Raw genomic sequence first — 13,219 nt, 5'->3', positions numbered from 1 at the left:
GGGCGTGGTAGCCTCATGATTAGTGTGCTCGACTCCAGATGGAGCAGTCTGTGTTCGAGCCCTGGTCAGGGACATTGTAGAGTGTTCTTGGGCATTAGACACTTTACTCTCACAGTGCCTCTCTTCACACAGGTGTTTAAATGGCTACCGGCAAATTTAATGGCGGGGGATAACCCTGCGATGGCCTAGCAGCGGGAGTAGAAATACTCCTGGCCGCTTCATGCCAAAGAAACTGGAGATAAGCGCTGACCAGATGGGCCACATGGCTCATATATAGACTTTTACGTGTAGTAGCCCACCATAGAGAGTCTTCAGAGCCCAGTAAGAGCATTTAAGCGCGGAATCCAAAAATCTGCGATTTAATCTTACTACCGTAGTTTTTCTTTATTCTATGCTGGTGACAATTATTTCTTGACAACAAAATTGTTTAAAGAAATAAGTCATTGATAATAATTCTACACCTGAGCGTGAAATTTGTTATGTCATTATTTAGTTTAATAAAAGTAATAAAAAATAGATTATCACAATTAAAATACGTGGAAATAAGACAACAGGACACAAAGTTCCTCACAAGGTCAAGGCTTCGACCCACTGCGACTATTACCAATACCAAGATCACGTTATAAAATATACAGTTAAGAATAAATGAAAACGTGTTGTACAGTGCGAAGCAGAAAAACAAACAAACAAAGAAGAAAACTGAGATCAACATGGGTGCAAAGTTAAGACATTAATCGTTTAAAAATTAGGACCAATTATTTTGTAAGATCTTTTATTGTCTTTCCAGGAAAAAACATGACGTGGGATCCAGGGTGGGATTCTGTTAATCCAATATGTGGGATCCCTGGTTTGTCCTGATGGGATTCTAGCCGGAATCCCGCCCGGGACTAAGGAACGTCCCAGGTTAGATCCCAGGTAGGATATCGGGTGAGATTCTATTAATCCCATGTGGAATCCCGCCCGGCATTATAGCAAATTTTATGGCATAGCTTAGCTTGTTAACACGTTGGCTCGCAAGATCTGATTTGTAATTCTCCCCTCTATAGCTGCCAGACATTCCCTTGTAAATCAGTTAGGAGAATTTGGTGTTAGATGAAGACGATAACTTTGTAACCTGATAGGTTTGAGTATTCTTATTACCTGTTTGCTGGATAATGCAGGGATTGATATTAGAGGGAGAAGACAGCCATTAGCTAGTAAGAGGAAATGTTTTTGCACTCATTCTTTGTTAGAATTATAAAATAGTGGAATGCTCTTCCTACAGAGATAGTGCTAGAAGAGGATTTCAACATTTTTCGTAGTAACCTTAGAAAGTATTGTAAAATTTCGTATCTTTTTTTTATTTTTACCTATTTCAGAATGATTCTTAAATTCTATATTGTAGTATATATTTTTTTATATTTTATGCAGGGAGCGTTCTCGACAGGGATAACGTTTCCTTTTATGTATGCTCACATAATAAATTAATTGATTGATTGGTTGTTAAAGAGTAATTGAATGGATCATAGATGCCACACCATGCAAGAGATATAGGGTTACTGCCTGCAAACTAGAGGTAGTCTAGCCACGTTGACACAAGGTTGTCAGAATAAGCTGGCAGCCGGTGCATTTCTCTCTGAAAAAATCTGCCGGGAAATGAGATGAGCCTCCCTCAAGAACAAGGAAAGTTTAGATTTTTCCTTTAAGTTAGCAGTTTCTCAAAAAAAGGAAAATTTATATTATTCCACTGGACTTTAATTTGTCCTTTAACTCTTGAATTATGTCTAACTTGAATTACTGGTATTTTCTGCCACGGATGTTGATAACTGATGTCTTGCCCGTAACAGTTTGATCCCTGACGATTTGATCGAAGTATTTCCACCAGAAGAAAAAAAGCCGATTGTGAAAAATTCAACAACCAACTTATCTTATTGTACCTTTTTTGTTGGAGGAATATCTCTATTGATGTTGCACTAGTTTGCGCACTTGCTAGAAAATCGAATTCATGTTTGAAGCTTAATTTAATTTGATTTTTCGGATGTCCTGTCTTGATTAAATTGTCTGTTCAGAGCTGTTTCTGATTTAGGGAGGGTGTTTTAACAACCATTTTGATTTGTAAAGCTCCAACCCTTACATAGAGAGAGCTCTGTACTTTGCGATGGAAAACCTGCAAGGGAGCAATCTAAGCTCTACCCTTTGTTAGAGTACTGATAAATAGAGTTAATATTTTCAACGACAATAGTGATGACATTTTTTTTTGTGATCTTTCTTGGTCCTAGGAGTGGTTCACGCATTATCAGTACTTTTTGTAGTGTAAAGGTGATGTGACCAATGATAAAGTTATTAATTAGGTCTTATTGTTAAATTTAGTAACAATTCTTTGAAAAGAAAAATCAAGGATTACATCTAGGTAGTGAATTAGACCACGCATGTGTTGTAAGTACAATATTCTATAGGAAAATTCATTACTTGATGAGGGAATTCCGCATTTAATTGCACGCAAAAACCAATATCGCATGAAACGCGAAGCGATGAGTGCGATATTGGTTTTCAAGAACAATTTAACGCTAAATTTACGAGTCAAGTAATAAATTTTCATTGAGTCGCATAATTGAATAGAAATGAGACAAAAAATGAAACAGCATTACTTATAGTTATGTGTAGATATACGCGAAACAATATCACTTAGCCTCGTTTTTAACTCACAATTCCACGCTAAATACCTCACTTTACTAACCAATCAGAATGCAAGATTTTTTTCAATGATGCGATTCAATTTGGTAGAGTTGATATCGCCAGATATTGCAGGCGCACACTGCAGTGCTGCAAAGTTAATAAGGAGTTAATTATATCTTTATTAGGAAATAAGTGGAGAAACACCCTGCTATAGATGTATATCAAGTGGATAGTTGCTCTCTTGTAAATCATATAAAATTAATGTGTCTAAGCCTCTCAAATTGAGGATATTCATCTGACTTTGAATTAAGGGGACAGGATTGTAGTAATTGTTACAGATTTCAGTCTTTATCAAAATGTTCCTGACCAATATTTATTCTGTAGACAAGACAATTGGCAAAAGGACATCAACATGTTTTTCCTGATTGTTCAGGAAACGAGAAGACTTAGAAATTGATGTTAGCAAATTATTTAACTTAATTCTAGACTTCAGTAAGTAACAGGAGTAACATAATATCCATTTCCACCAACAATATCAATACATTTTTAAGCGGAAATGTGGTGTTTGATTTCACACAAATTTCTCAGGTGTAGAACTATAAGAAATGTATCGTAAACAGTTTGGGGAGTTGATCTTTAGATCAGGATAGTGCATAGTTGAACTAACACAGCCAGTAAATGTGATTGTCTTTTATTTATTTGTTTGCCGGCTATCATCTGAATTTTGTAAGTTTTCTCATAATAATGGTCGTTAATTTGTGAATAATAATGATAAATTTCATACTTTTAAATTACTAAATTTGTACGAAAACAATTTCTGTGTACGTGTTTCTATGTTTGATTGTCTGATTTGTGGTTTTTCTAATTTGCGTTTATCAATTCTTTTGATGGAGATAAAGTGTTCTGAGGAGTCCAGAAGAAAATGAATGATCAATTAAACAAAGGATACAATGCTGCAATTAAATGTAGCTGTTATTTTGTATGTTTTGTTCCTGTTTTTATCTGTTCTGTTGAGGCTGGGAGAGAAGGAGGAATGTTAGCGGTTTTTATTAACAATAGCCGGTCAGCACAGTTCTCCTGAATAGTGAACAAAATCAGGAACGTCTTTCTTTGTGATAAGTACCCGGATTATGCGTTTGAATCTTAACTAAGAATGGCCATGATTTATGATCAGGTGTGGAATCTTTACCTCCTTAGGTTCCTCCTAATGAATTAGGGATATGTAACTGAGTAAAAGCCGCTTTGAACGATTGACCTGTGGGCAGGGTGGGGCACTGTTAGTCGCCGGGATGCCCCAAAAATATTAACTTGGGAGGATTTTGGAATTTACTATAATTGGCAAGCAATGTCGCAATCTGATTCGCCAATTTGCCCTTGTGGAGCGTAGTGCAATCGTCCGGGTGAGTTAAAACGGACTGTTGTCGGTGGTGGTGACTGACGTTTCGACAACCTGAGCGGAAGCCAGAAAATTTGCCGTTGTCGATAAGACTACAGTCAACGCTACTCCGTCAACTTGTCACGCAACGTGTCACGCATTGAAAGAATCGGGGTGAGTTGGTCCTTAAAAGGATTGTTATCGGTGGTGGTGACTGAAGTTTCGAAAACCTGAGCGGAAGTCAGAAAATTCTCCGTTGCCCATAAGAGTACAGACTAGGCTGCTCCATCAACTTGTCATGTAACGTGTCACGCATTGAAAGAACCGTCATATTTGACGTCGATAATTGAGTTCAAAGACAAATCGACAGCGCTTTTAGTGGGATCTGCATTTTTATCGAAAACGATCTTTTTCATCACAGAGGACATGTTGTGGACTCAGAAAGGTTGAAGAAACTGATGTTTTTGAGACGCAAGGGCGACTGGAAGATGAATGAGAAGGCGTTAGATGCTTTCACTATTTCCATATCAAACTAGTCCATAGTACTCGTTTGATTTTGAAATCACGCGTATGATTTAATTGCACTCCACTCAGTTTAATTACCCTTGTAAATGGCAGGGAAAAACGAAGAGACGAATAAGATATTTAAGTTTTTTCTCCGCTCCGTCTGCTCCCATTTGGTTGTCCTCGAACGGCTACGGTAGCCAATGTTCGCGAACTCACATAACGCTTATTCGCGGTTTAACGACTGAGACATGCGCAATGCAGACTTTAAAATTGCAACAAGCATGCAAATACTTACAGAAAACGCATACTCAATATTTTCTAATGAAATAATATCTAAAACAACTAAAGCACAATCATTGTAAAATAGTTACTGAAATAATAGTACTAATAGTAAGATAGGGATAAACACGAAGCCGCTAGATAGGAAAACGTCAGTCTCTGGCAAGGCCTGCCTAACCAAGTCTTAACATCACTATTATATGTTGGCAATATTGTGAAATATTTTACCACGCTCAAAATTTGATATCAATGTACCCTGAAGACAGGGATTTACTGACTCAACAGGGAATAACTAGTCAAAAGTTATGAAAAATAATTGAATTCATTCTCACATCATCATAGTATGAAAAAATATTAAACCCCTTTTGAAGCCTGAATCCAGAAGCATTTTCATCAAAACATACTATGCTAAAGATTCAGTAACTGAAAAAAGATTTAGTGATAAATGGAATTCATTCGAAGAACGACGAAAAAAGTAAAGCGGTTTCTTAAAACAACCCCTTGCATTGTCGACGTTTTCCAATAGTCTTTCAACTTTCGCGTAGTTTGTCCAAAGCCATAACTACTCTTAAAACGTGTCCAAAATCTTTTCACAAAGAAAGCTCAGCAAGCGATTTTCCTTCCGGAAAATTTTCTCAGATGCTCTTTACCGGCATCGGTGATCTGGTTTCCCATCAGATTAAGTATGGTGAGTTTACATGTTGTTGTCTGTCATGCTTGACATAGACTGACAACACCGACATCGGTGATCTGATTCCCATTCAGATCAAGTCTGGTGAGTTTACATGTTGGTGTCTGTAATGCGTGACATAGACTGACAACACCAGCATCGGTGATTTGATTTCCAATCAGATCAAGTGTGGTGAGTTTACATGTTGGAGTCTGTAATGCTTGACATAGACTGACAACAGCGGCATCGGTTATCTGATGTGCACTCAGATCAAGTGTGGTGAGTTTACTTGTTGGTGTCTGAAATGCTTGACATAGACTGACAACACTGGCATCGGTGATCTGAATTGCACTCAGAAAAAGTGTGGTGAGTTCAAATGTTGGTGTCTGTAATGCTTGACACAGACTGACAACACCGGCATTGGTGATCTGATGGTGACTCAGATCAAGTGTGGTGAGTTTACAAGTTGGTGTCTGTAATGCTTGACATAGACTGACAACACCGGCATCGGTGATCTGATTTGCACTCAGATCAAGTGTGATGAGTTTACAAGTTGGTGTCTGTAATGCTTGACATAGACTGACAACACCGCCATTGGTGATCTGATTTGCATTCAGATGAAGTGTGGTGAGTTTACATGTTGGTGTATGTAATGCTTGACATAGACTGATAACGCCGGCATCGGTGATCTGATTTGACATCAGATCAAGTGTGGTGAGTTTACATGTTGGTGTCTGTAATGCTTGACATAGACTGACAACACCGGCATCGGTGATCTGATTATAACTGAGATCAAGTTTGGTGAGCTTCCATTTTGCTCTCCATTTAGAGGTTCCTTCATTCACTTCAGATTCTCCCTCTGCATCGAGTGCACCAAAAACATGAAACAGAAAAGACAAAGCGGTGCAGTCCACATCCGTCAGTTCGCTACAAGAAAATAAAATACTTCCTTCTCGTTCAAATATGTCACGGTGACGTTTCTTTACGATTCTTTTAGCAAACTCCACGTCTTCGTATTCCATGAGACATTTAAACATTACAAGCAGATATCTAAGAGTAGAAACTCTTCTTAAAGGCGCAATTTCCTCTAGTAAATTTTCCATCACTACGGCGTCTTTTTGCCTTGACAAAATACCGGACATATATTGATATACTTCTGGAGACACATGTTTGGGAGGAGTTTTTCTCTCCTTTACAAACCAACTTGCCGCTAAGTACTCTTGGAGAGTCAGAGGGGTAAAAGAAAAATATTTCGTTGTTGCAGAAAAAAGACTTTCTGAAAGGGGGACCGCAATGAAGAAGACCACTTCCACACAGACTTTCAACCTCCTGTAAGTCAAATGTTTTCAAATCCTCTTTAATGAAAATATACCTTCTCTCTCGAAGAAGTTGAGCTGCCAGCTTTGATAATTTATCCAAAGTCACTTCAAGAGGGAGTCTTTTGTTTTTATCGTGCTTTTGCACGAACATTTTGACTACTTCATCATAAAGGTCACTCGCTTTCACCGGAAGTGGATTTGTGATATCTGAATGCTGCAGAGTATATTCGAAATAAGAACACATCAGGAAACATAGAACAGGAATGTGGGCAAAGTTAACAAGATTGACATTCCTTGTAATGTGGTCAAGTACAGCATTTTTCATTCCTTCGCTGTTTTTGAAATACTTTCCAATGTATTTTTTTACCTGTGGCTCGGAAAATCCTGTGATTTCAACGTATCTGTCATAATGAATGTGTTTGTCTTTCATTTTGTCAGATTCATCAGGTCTTGACGTGATCATTACAACCGAACCTCTGAGTATTTTTCCTTTAATAAGCTTGGCACACACTGCTGCTACTGGCATTTTCTTAGTCGCATTGTTTGGGTACTCTTCATGTGAATCACTAGCGATGGAATCTCGTTGTAAACACTCGTCATACCCATCGATGATAACCAAAACCTCTTCAGGATGATCAACAATGTACTCAAATAAAGAGTCGTCGATATCTGAGTGGTGATCTAGCACTGAAGATCGGTTTAAGATATCCTTTAAGGTAACAGGGTTGTCTCCAAGTAGATTAAGCTGACGAAACGTGAGCAAGTATGCGAAATTAAAATCAGGTAGGTCGGTATTTGCTATGGATTGAAATAACTTGTTGTCAGCCCAGTCTCTGATCAGCTTTTGACAAAACAGTGTTTTACCGATGCCAGCCTTTCCAGTGACAAGAACAGATTCTGGATGTTTACCATCAGTTGGGAGGAATATTTCTTGAGAGTGTTTTATTTGGTTACCACTGATTTGACCATACTGGCGAAGGCGTTTATCTCTTTTCGAATCAAGATCTTCGACTGACCTTTTTCTTTCTCTTTGGCCATGCGGTTTGGGGCATTCTTTTCTTTCCAAATCAATATATCGGACTGGTTTTCTTCCATGTTGCATGAGAATGTTGGTGAATATGTGGTCCGTTCTGACATTGGGCAAGGTTGGTGAGACCAGAGCGAGGTACTCGGTTTGGCCTTTTATTGACTCTTTCAACGCATTGGAGTATTGCGTTACACCTGAAAAGAAAACCGTCACCTGCAGTTATCTCATGAACGGTTCATGTAGGACTTTCTTCAAAGGTCCACGAAGATTCATTGAACTGCCTGACTTATAACGCAATTGGTTATAACGCTAGCTGATTTTTGCTAAAATTAGACTCTCCAAAAACTGCAGATTAGTCTTCAGTTGTCGCGCAAAGTATCAAGATACATGGAGAGAAAGCTCTATCCTGGTACAGGAACAGCTATCTCTCAACCAACCCAGAAAAGTTCCAGCTATCAACGATCAACCCGAGAAATGTTGACAAAAACAACGATAATCAAAATTTTTCTGTTGATGGTCATACTATTAAGAGAATGGGGGAAATACGGCTTTTAGGAGTTCAAATCGATGAAAAATTGAGTTTTACTAGTCATATCAGTGATCTATGCTCTAAGGCCAGTCAAAAAGTAGGGGTCCTAGTGCAGGTACGCAATTTGATACCCTGTAATGATAAACTATCACTTTAAAGGTCTTCAATTCTGCCCCATCTAACCTACTGTCATTTAGTATGGCACTTTTCTAATGCATCGGATCGGAGAAAGCTGGAGCGGATTCAGGAGCGAGCACTTAGGGCGGTGTACAAAACTAGACCACCGTCCTATCAAGAACTGCTAAGTCGCGCCAAACTACCGACGTTGAACAATCGGCGCCTACAAGACATTGCCACTTTGATGTTTAAAGTTAAGCACAGTCTCGTACCTGAGAGTGTTTCTGACTTATTTAATATAAAGAACACTCAATATAATTTACGGAACAGTGACTTTGAACTGCCAAGATTCGAAACTGTAAGATTTGGTAGGAATTATATTAAATATATGGGACCTCTCATCTGGTCGAAGTTACCAAGACACCTAAGAACGATAGAAACTCTAAATTCGTTCAAGAAGAACATAAGAAAAGTCGACCTTTCAACTTTCGTTGAAATTTAAAACTTAACTAAATAACTTTATAATCTTTTTAATTATCTACTGTAAATAAATATCATCTACATATGTAAATGTATTTGACTTTTAAATTTTTTAGTGTCCCCCATTAACTTATAGCTAAAAACATAGACACTTAAAAAAAAAGTTTTTCATTCATTCCTTTCATTCATTTCCTGCTAAAACTCTGACTAAAATTTTGGAAGTCTTGGACATTGAAAAGGAAGAATCGGAGGCCCTGAAAAAACTTCTCGAGAAGTTTTGCGAAACAGCTCGTAAGAAAGATGTGGTAGACAACGGACCAAAAGAGAGTTCGAAAGCCCAACTATTGGTGACGGTTAGTTGAAAAGGTCGTACCAAATTCTTGGTGGAAAAGCCTGACTGCTCTGACAACACTGTAAAGGGAAATCGCCGAACCCAAAAAGAAAAGAAGAAACAACAACTAAAGGGGAAAACAGTCATATTTTTTGGCTATGTATTACCTGCAGTTCGGGATAAATCAGTACTTGTAAATTTTTCGAAAACTGCAAATTGTAAGAGCCCTACAGGCTCCTGCAATTTGGTTGGCATTGGAAAAACTCCTCTTTCTGATGTATCCCAAATTGCATTCGAAATCATGTGATTACCCGTACTAACCAACCCATTTCGCGGGCAAATCCAGAAAATTTCGGTATGGGGGGGTCCAAACTCCGACTAAAAGAAAATAACAATTTTTTTTTTCGTTTTTACAGTAGTGAGTAAGGCCTAAGTAAACTTATGGAAGAGAATACGTCCTGTCGTTTCCGGTTCTGATTGAGAATTTTAATCTTTTTCCATCTCTTTCTCTCGACGAACCCGACCAGGTTAGTAACACTTACTGCAAGTGACTCTTGTTGGAAATCCATTTAAGCTATGAGTTCTCTTCACTCTCCGCACGAAAAATAAAGAAAAGAGAAAAAACCTTATAATTCACTCATTAAGCAAAAAGCATGGAAGAGACAACATCTGGTATTTTTCCTATTTGGTTTAGAGAGGAACTAGTTTTTTAGTGGAGGAAATTTCTCCAAGCTGGGGCTTTTTTAAAGGCACGCATTTTACATTACTGAGATGAAATTTGCTAAGCTGCTTATTACCCCTGACGAGAAGCCCTGAAATATTTCCCTTCAAGGCCGTTGCGCAAATTTTATCCTCATACACAATACCTTTGTGTCCTGCTTTCTTTGTGGGATTGACAATTGCTTCCTTTAATTCGTTCAGGCTCTTACTCATTTCATCGAGTCGTTCCTTAATGCTAACTTCATCCTTTATCCACTGCCTTAGAAGCTCTTTGTAGTGTTCTTCGAAATCGGGATCCATGCATTCCTTTTTCAGATCATCAATAGCACTTTGGTACTCTGCTCCTCCCAGTCTCACCAATGGACCTTGGATGTCCTGCCAGTATCGATTGAATGTTGAGTCATCATCTGAGGCCTCGCTGGCATGACCATAAACTGTGTTTCTGTAGCTTTTGATGCGAACGATATCTGCCTCAAGGGATATGTCTGCTGCAGCAGGAGGTGTATTCCAGCCGGTAGATGGAGTAACAAGACCACAAGTGTTCCTTAGCAGAAGCATTAAAAGAGTTATGTCGAAATTCTTCGATGACACTGAAGACCTGACAGCAGGATAAAGTTTACCCCATTGTTGAGGATTTAACACTTTCTTCTTCTTCAGTGACAGCAACACGGTATGAACTGGAGTATGAACTGGAGGGCTTGACAGGACCGTGTCCAGGTTTCCCGGGGGATGCTTCTTTTCAAATGTTTGTCTCAGAACATCTGATCCCACATCCACCAGAAGCCTGCATAACCGGGCGTAATTGGTTGTCTCTTTTGTCGAAAGAAACGAAGGTGCTACAGCAGTGGCCATTAAGAAATACTGGATCGTTCGTTGAACAGAGGTCGATGACTTTCTAACGGATAAATTTGGTTGCTGCTTTTAAGTCAGTCTTTAGTCGAGCACTGGCAGAATGAATAAGATATCGGATTTCAAAACTGTTCGACCCAGAGAAAAATACTTCAGGAGTGGTATTCATTTAGTTTACCGTTCGATTTTTAACATCTCCACTTTCTATCTACACTTCCAAAATTACCTATTACATCTTAAGGTAAGCAAGGGTATTACATTCAACTATTTTAAAATACTTTATGAGCACTGATTTCAATAAGTATATTCTTAGAGATCGATTTCAAAATATGAATTAGCGATAAAAAATGCACGACGTTTCGACCTCTCCGAGGTCATTTTCAAGCGGGTAAAAGTTTTTTAAACTAGCATTAAAATGCAGAAAAAGTTGAAAAATGTCTGAGACAAAAAAATGGAATAATAATAACAAGAACTACTCTGGTTAAACAAAAAATTTGTTGCGAATTAAATCGTATTGTTTGTTTAGTGTTGCCAGTTTGAGTTCTTTGATAAAAAACACTTCAACAGGTGAATTTATTCTGACACTTTCTTAATATTCTAAAACTTTGTGCAATGGAGGCAAACGAACACTAAACAAACAGTGCGATTCAATTGGAGGTGGAAACGTCGTGCTTTTTTATCGCTAATTTTTATCTCGAAAACACTGGTTTCTCTTTCAAAATTGCTCGTTAGTACTTCTCAAGGCATTAAAAAGCCGTGACATGTATAACTGTGATCGTGAAGATACGTCTCCGGCGTGATGTGAAAATCAAATTGGCCTTTTCTTAAAGTTCACAGTAAATCTTCTCTCATCTAGTCGGTTCACTTTTCCATGAATATTAAATAGGAGAGTTTAGGAAAGTGTTCTGAGTCCTTTAACTGATAGCTTTCTAATTCCTATCAACAGCATGTTTTACAATGTATTGAAATAGTGAAATTATGTAAGGACAAGATAAGGGTTTATCGCATCCTTTAAAAAGAAAAGATTTTTTTCCAATTTGGATTTCCACCAAAACAATATATATGATCACATTCCCTTGTTTTCTGACTGTGGCAAAATTCTACAAATAAATTCAACTTAATCATATTTTCTGTTTTTCTCTTATATCCGTGTGTTATCCCTATGCTGATTTGACTTTCGATAATATTTCTGGTCCCGGTTGTTCGAAGGTTGAATAACGCTATCTACTGGATAAAACTCTGTCGGTGGATAGCAAAGTTCGTTTAGCTATCACCTACCCGCCAGATAGCAATACAGGAAAGAGTTCCATATAACCCCACACATTAATTATGCATTCCATTTCACAAAGACTAAATATAAAGGTTTCTTTGCAACACGCTATGCATAATAAATGAATGGGGTTATATGGAAATCTCGCCTAATATCATGAGACATAATGATCTAGCGAAGCCGCATTTTTCACGAAAAAAAATCCTATCGACGACATAAATAAACATCCAAACACAACATAGTGGTTTAATTTTTATTACTGACAAGTTCTACTCGACTATTCTTTTTTGTGCGCCCTACACGAGGTGTGTAACGCCGCACAAAACCCGCATCTAATCTGATCAGCACTTCGATTCGATTCGTTACAAAACATGACGCGGTTTTGTTCCAATTTTTTCGACAAATTTAACACGGTAAAATTCAATCGATCGTTGGACTTAAGTGCGTGATTTTCTTCACCCTCAGAAACATTTTTTTGCCGTTTCATGCTTAGTGTAAATTACGCCTGCCATGTTTGACTTTAACGATTGCGTGCTTAGCTGAAATGCTTGTTTGTGCGGCGTAGATTTCCTCAAAAACGTGTTTCATACAAGACGTAATTCGCTTAAACTGAAAGTCAACTCAATGTACCATAAAATCCTCATCGCTTACCTTCAAAGGCTGACTCGGCGAGGCTCTCACTCTGATGCCCACCTGCCAATGCTTCGTGTTCCTGGAACTCATAACGTTTTCACCCAGTTCTAAGCCGCCTGAAACGTGCGTATTTAGCTCAGTAGGAATTCAATTTAACGTCAGTCATTGAAGTAGAAAGAAAATCAATTGAGATAAAGGTTTGTTCAGTCGTGTCCTAAAACGAAATCACATATACAAGCGGATTTCGTCGCCAAATGATGCAGACAATTCTTTTTAAGGAGGGGCATTCAGGAAGGTCACATTTTCATTTTCGAAACACTTACCTTTGGCTCCATGCTATCTACAGTTTCCGTAAAATCTGAACGCTTGTATAGAGACTATTTCGAATTCACACATAAATCAAAGATCACTTTCTCTTCTTCTGGCAGTTTTTTGTGAAATTTTGTTTCTGATAGTTT

At 38.2% G+C, this 13,219-nt stretch overlaps 1 pseudogene across 1 annotated transcript; it reads right to left on the bottom strand.

Annotated features, from left to right (window-relative positions):
• Positions 1 to 4,574: 4,574 nt before the first annotated feature.
• LOC148731264 (uncharacterized) lies at positions 4,575 to 13,219 on the bottom strand (annotated as a pseudogene). Its single transcript, XR_016001293.1, has 4 exons — positions 13,085 to 13,219; positions 12,780 to 12,877; positions 10,156 to 10,953; positions 4,575 to 8,026 (listed from the first exon to the last, which is right to left on the bottom strand). The product of XR_016001293.1 is annotated as an uncharacterized LOC148731264 (transcript).

The sequence above is a fragment of the Stylophora pistillata genome, chromosome 5 (assembly GCF_964205215.1).
Source record: "Stylophora pistillata chromosome 5, jaStyPist1.2, whole genome shotgun sequence".
Taxonomy (NCBI): domain Eukaryota; kingdom Metazoa; phylum Cnidaria; class Anthozoa; order Scleractinia; family Pocilloporidae; genus Stylophora; species Stylophora pistillata.
The sequence above is the reverse complement of the archived record's forward strand: the minus strand, read 5'-3'. Positions and strand labels throughout refer to the sequence as shown.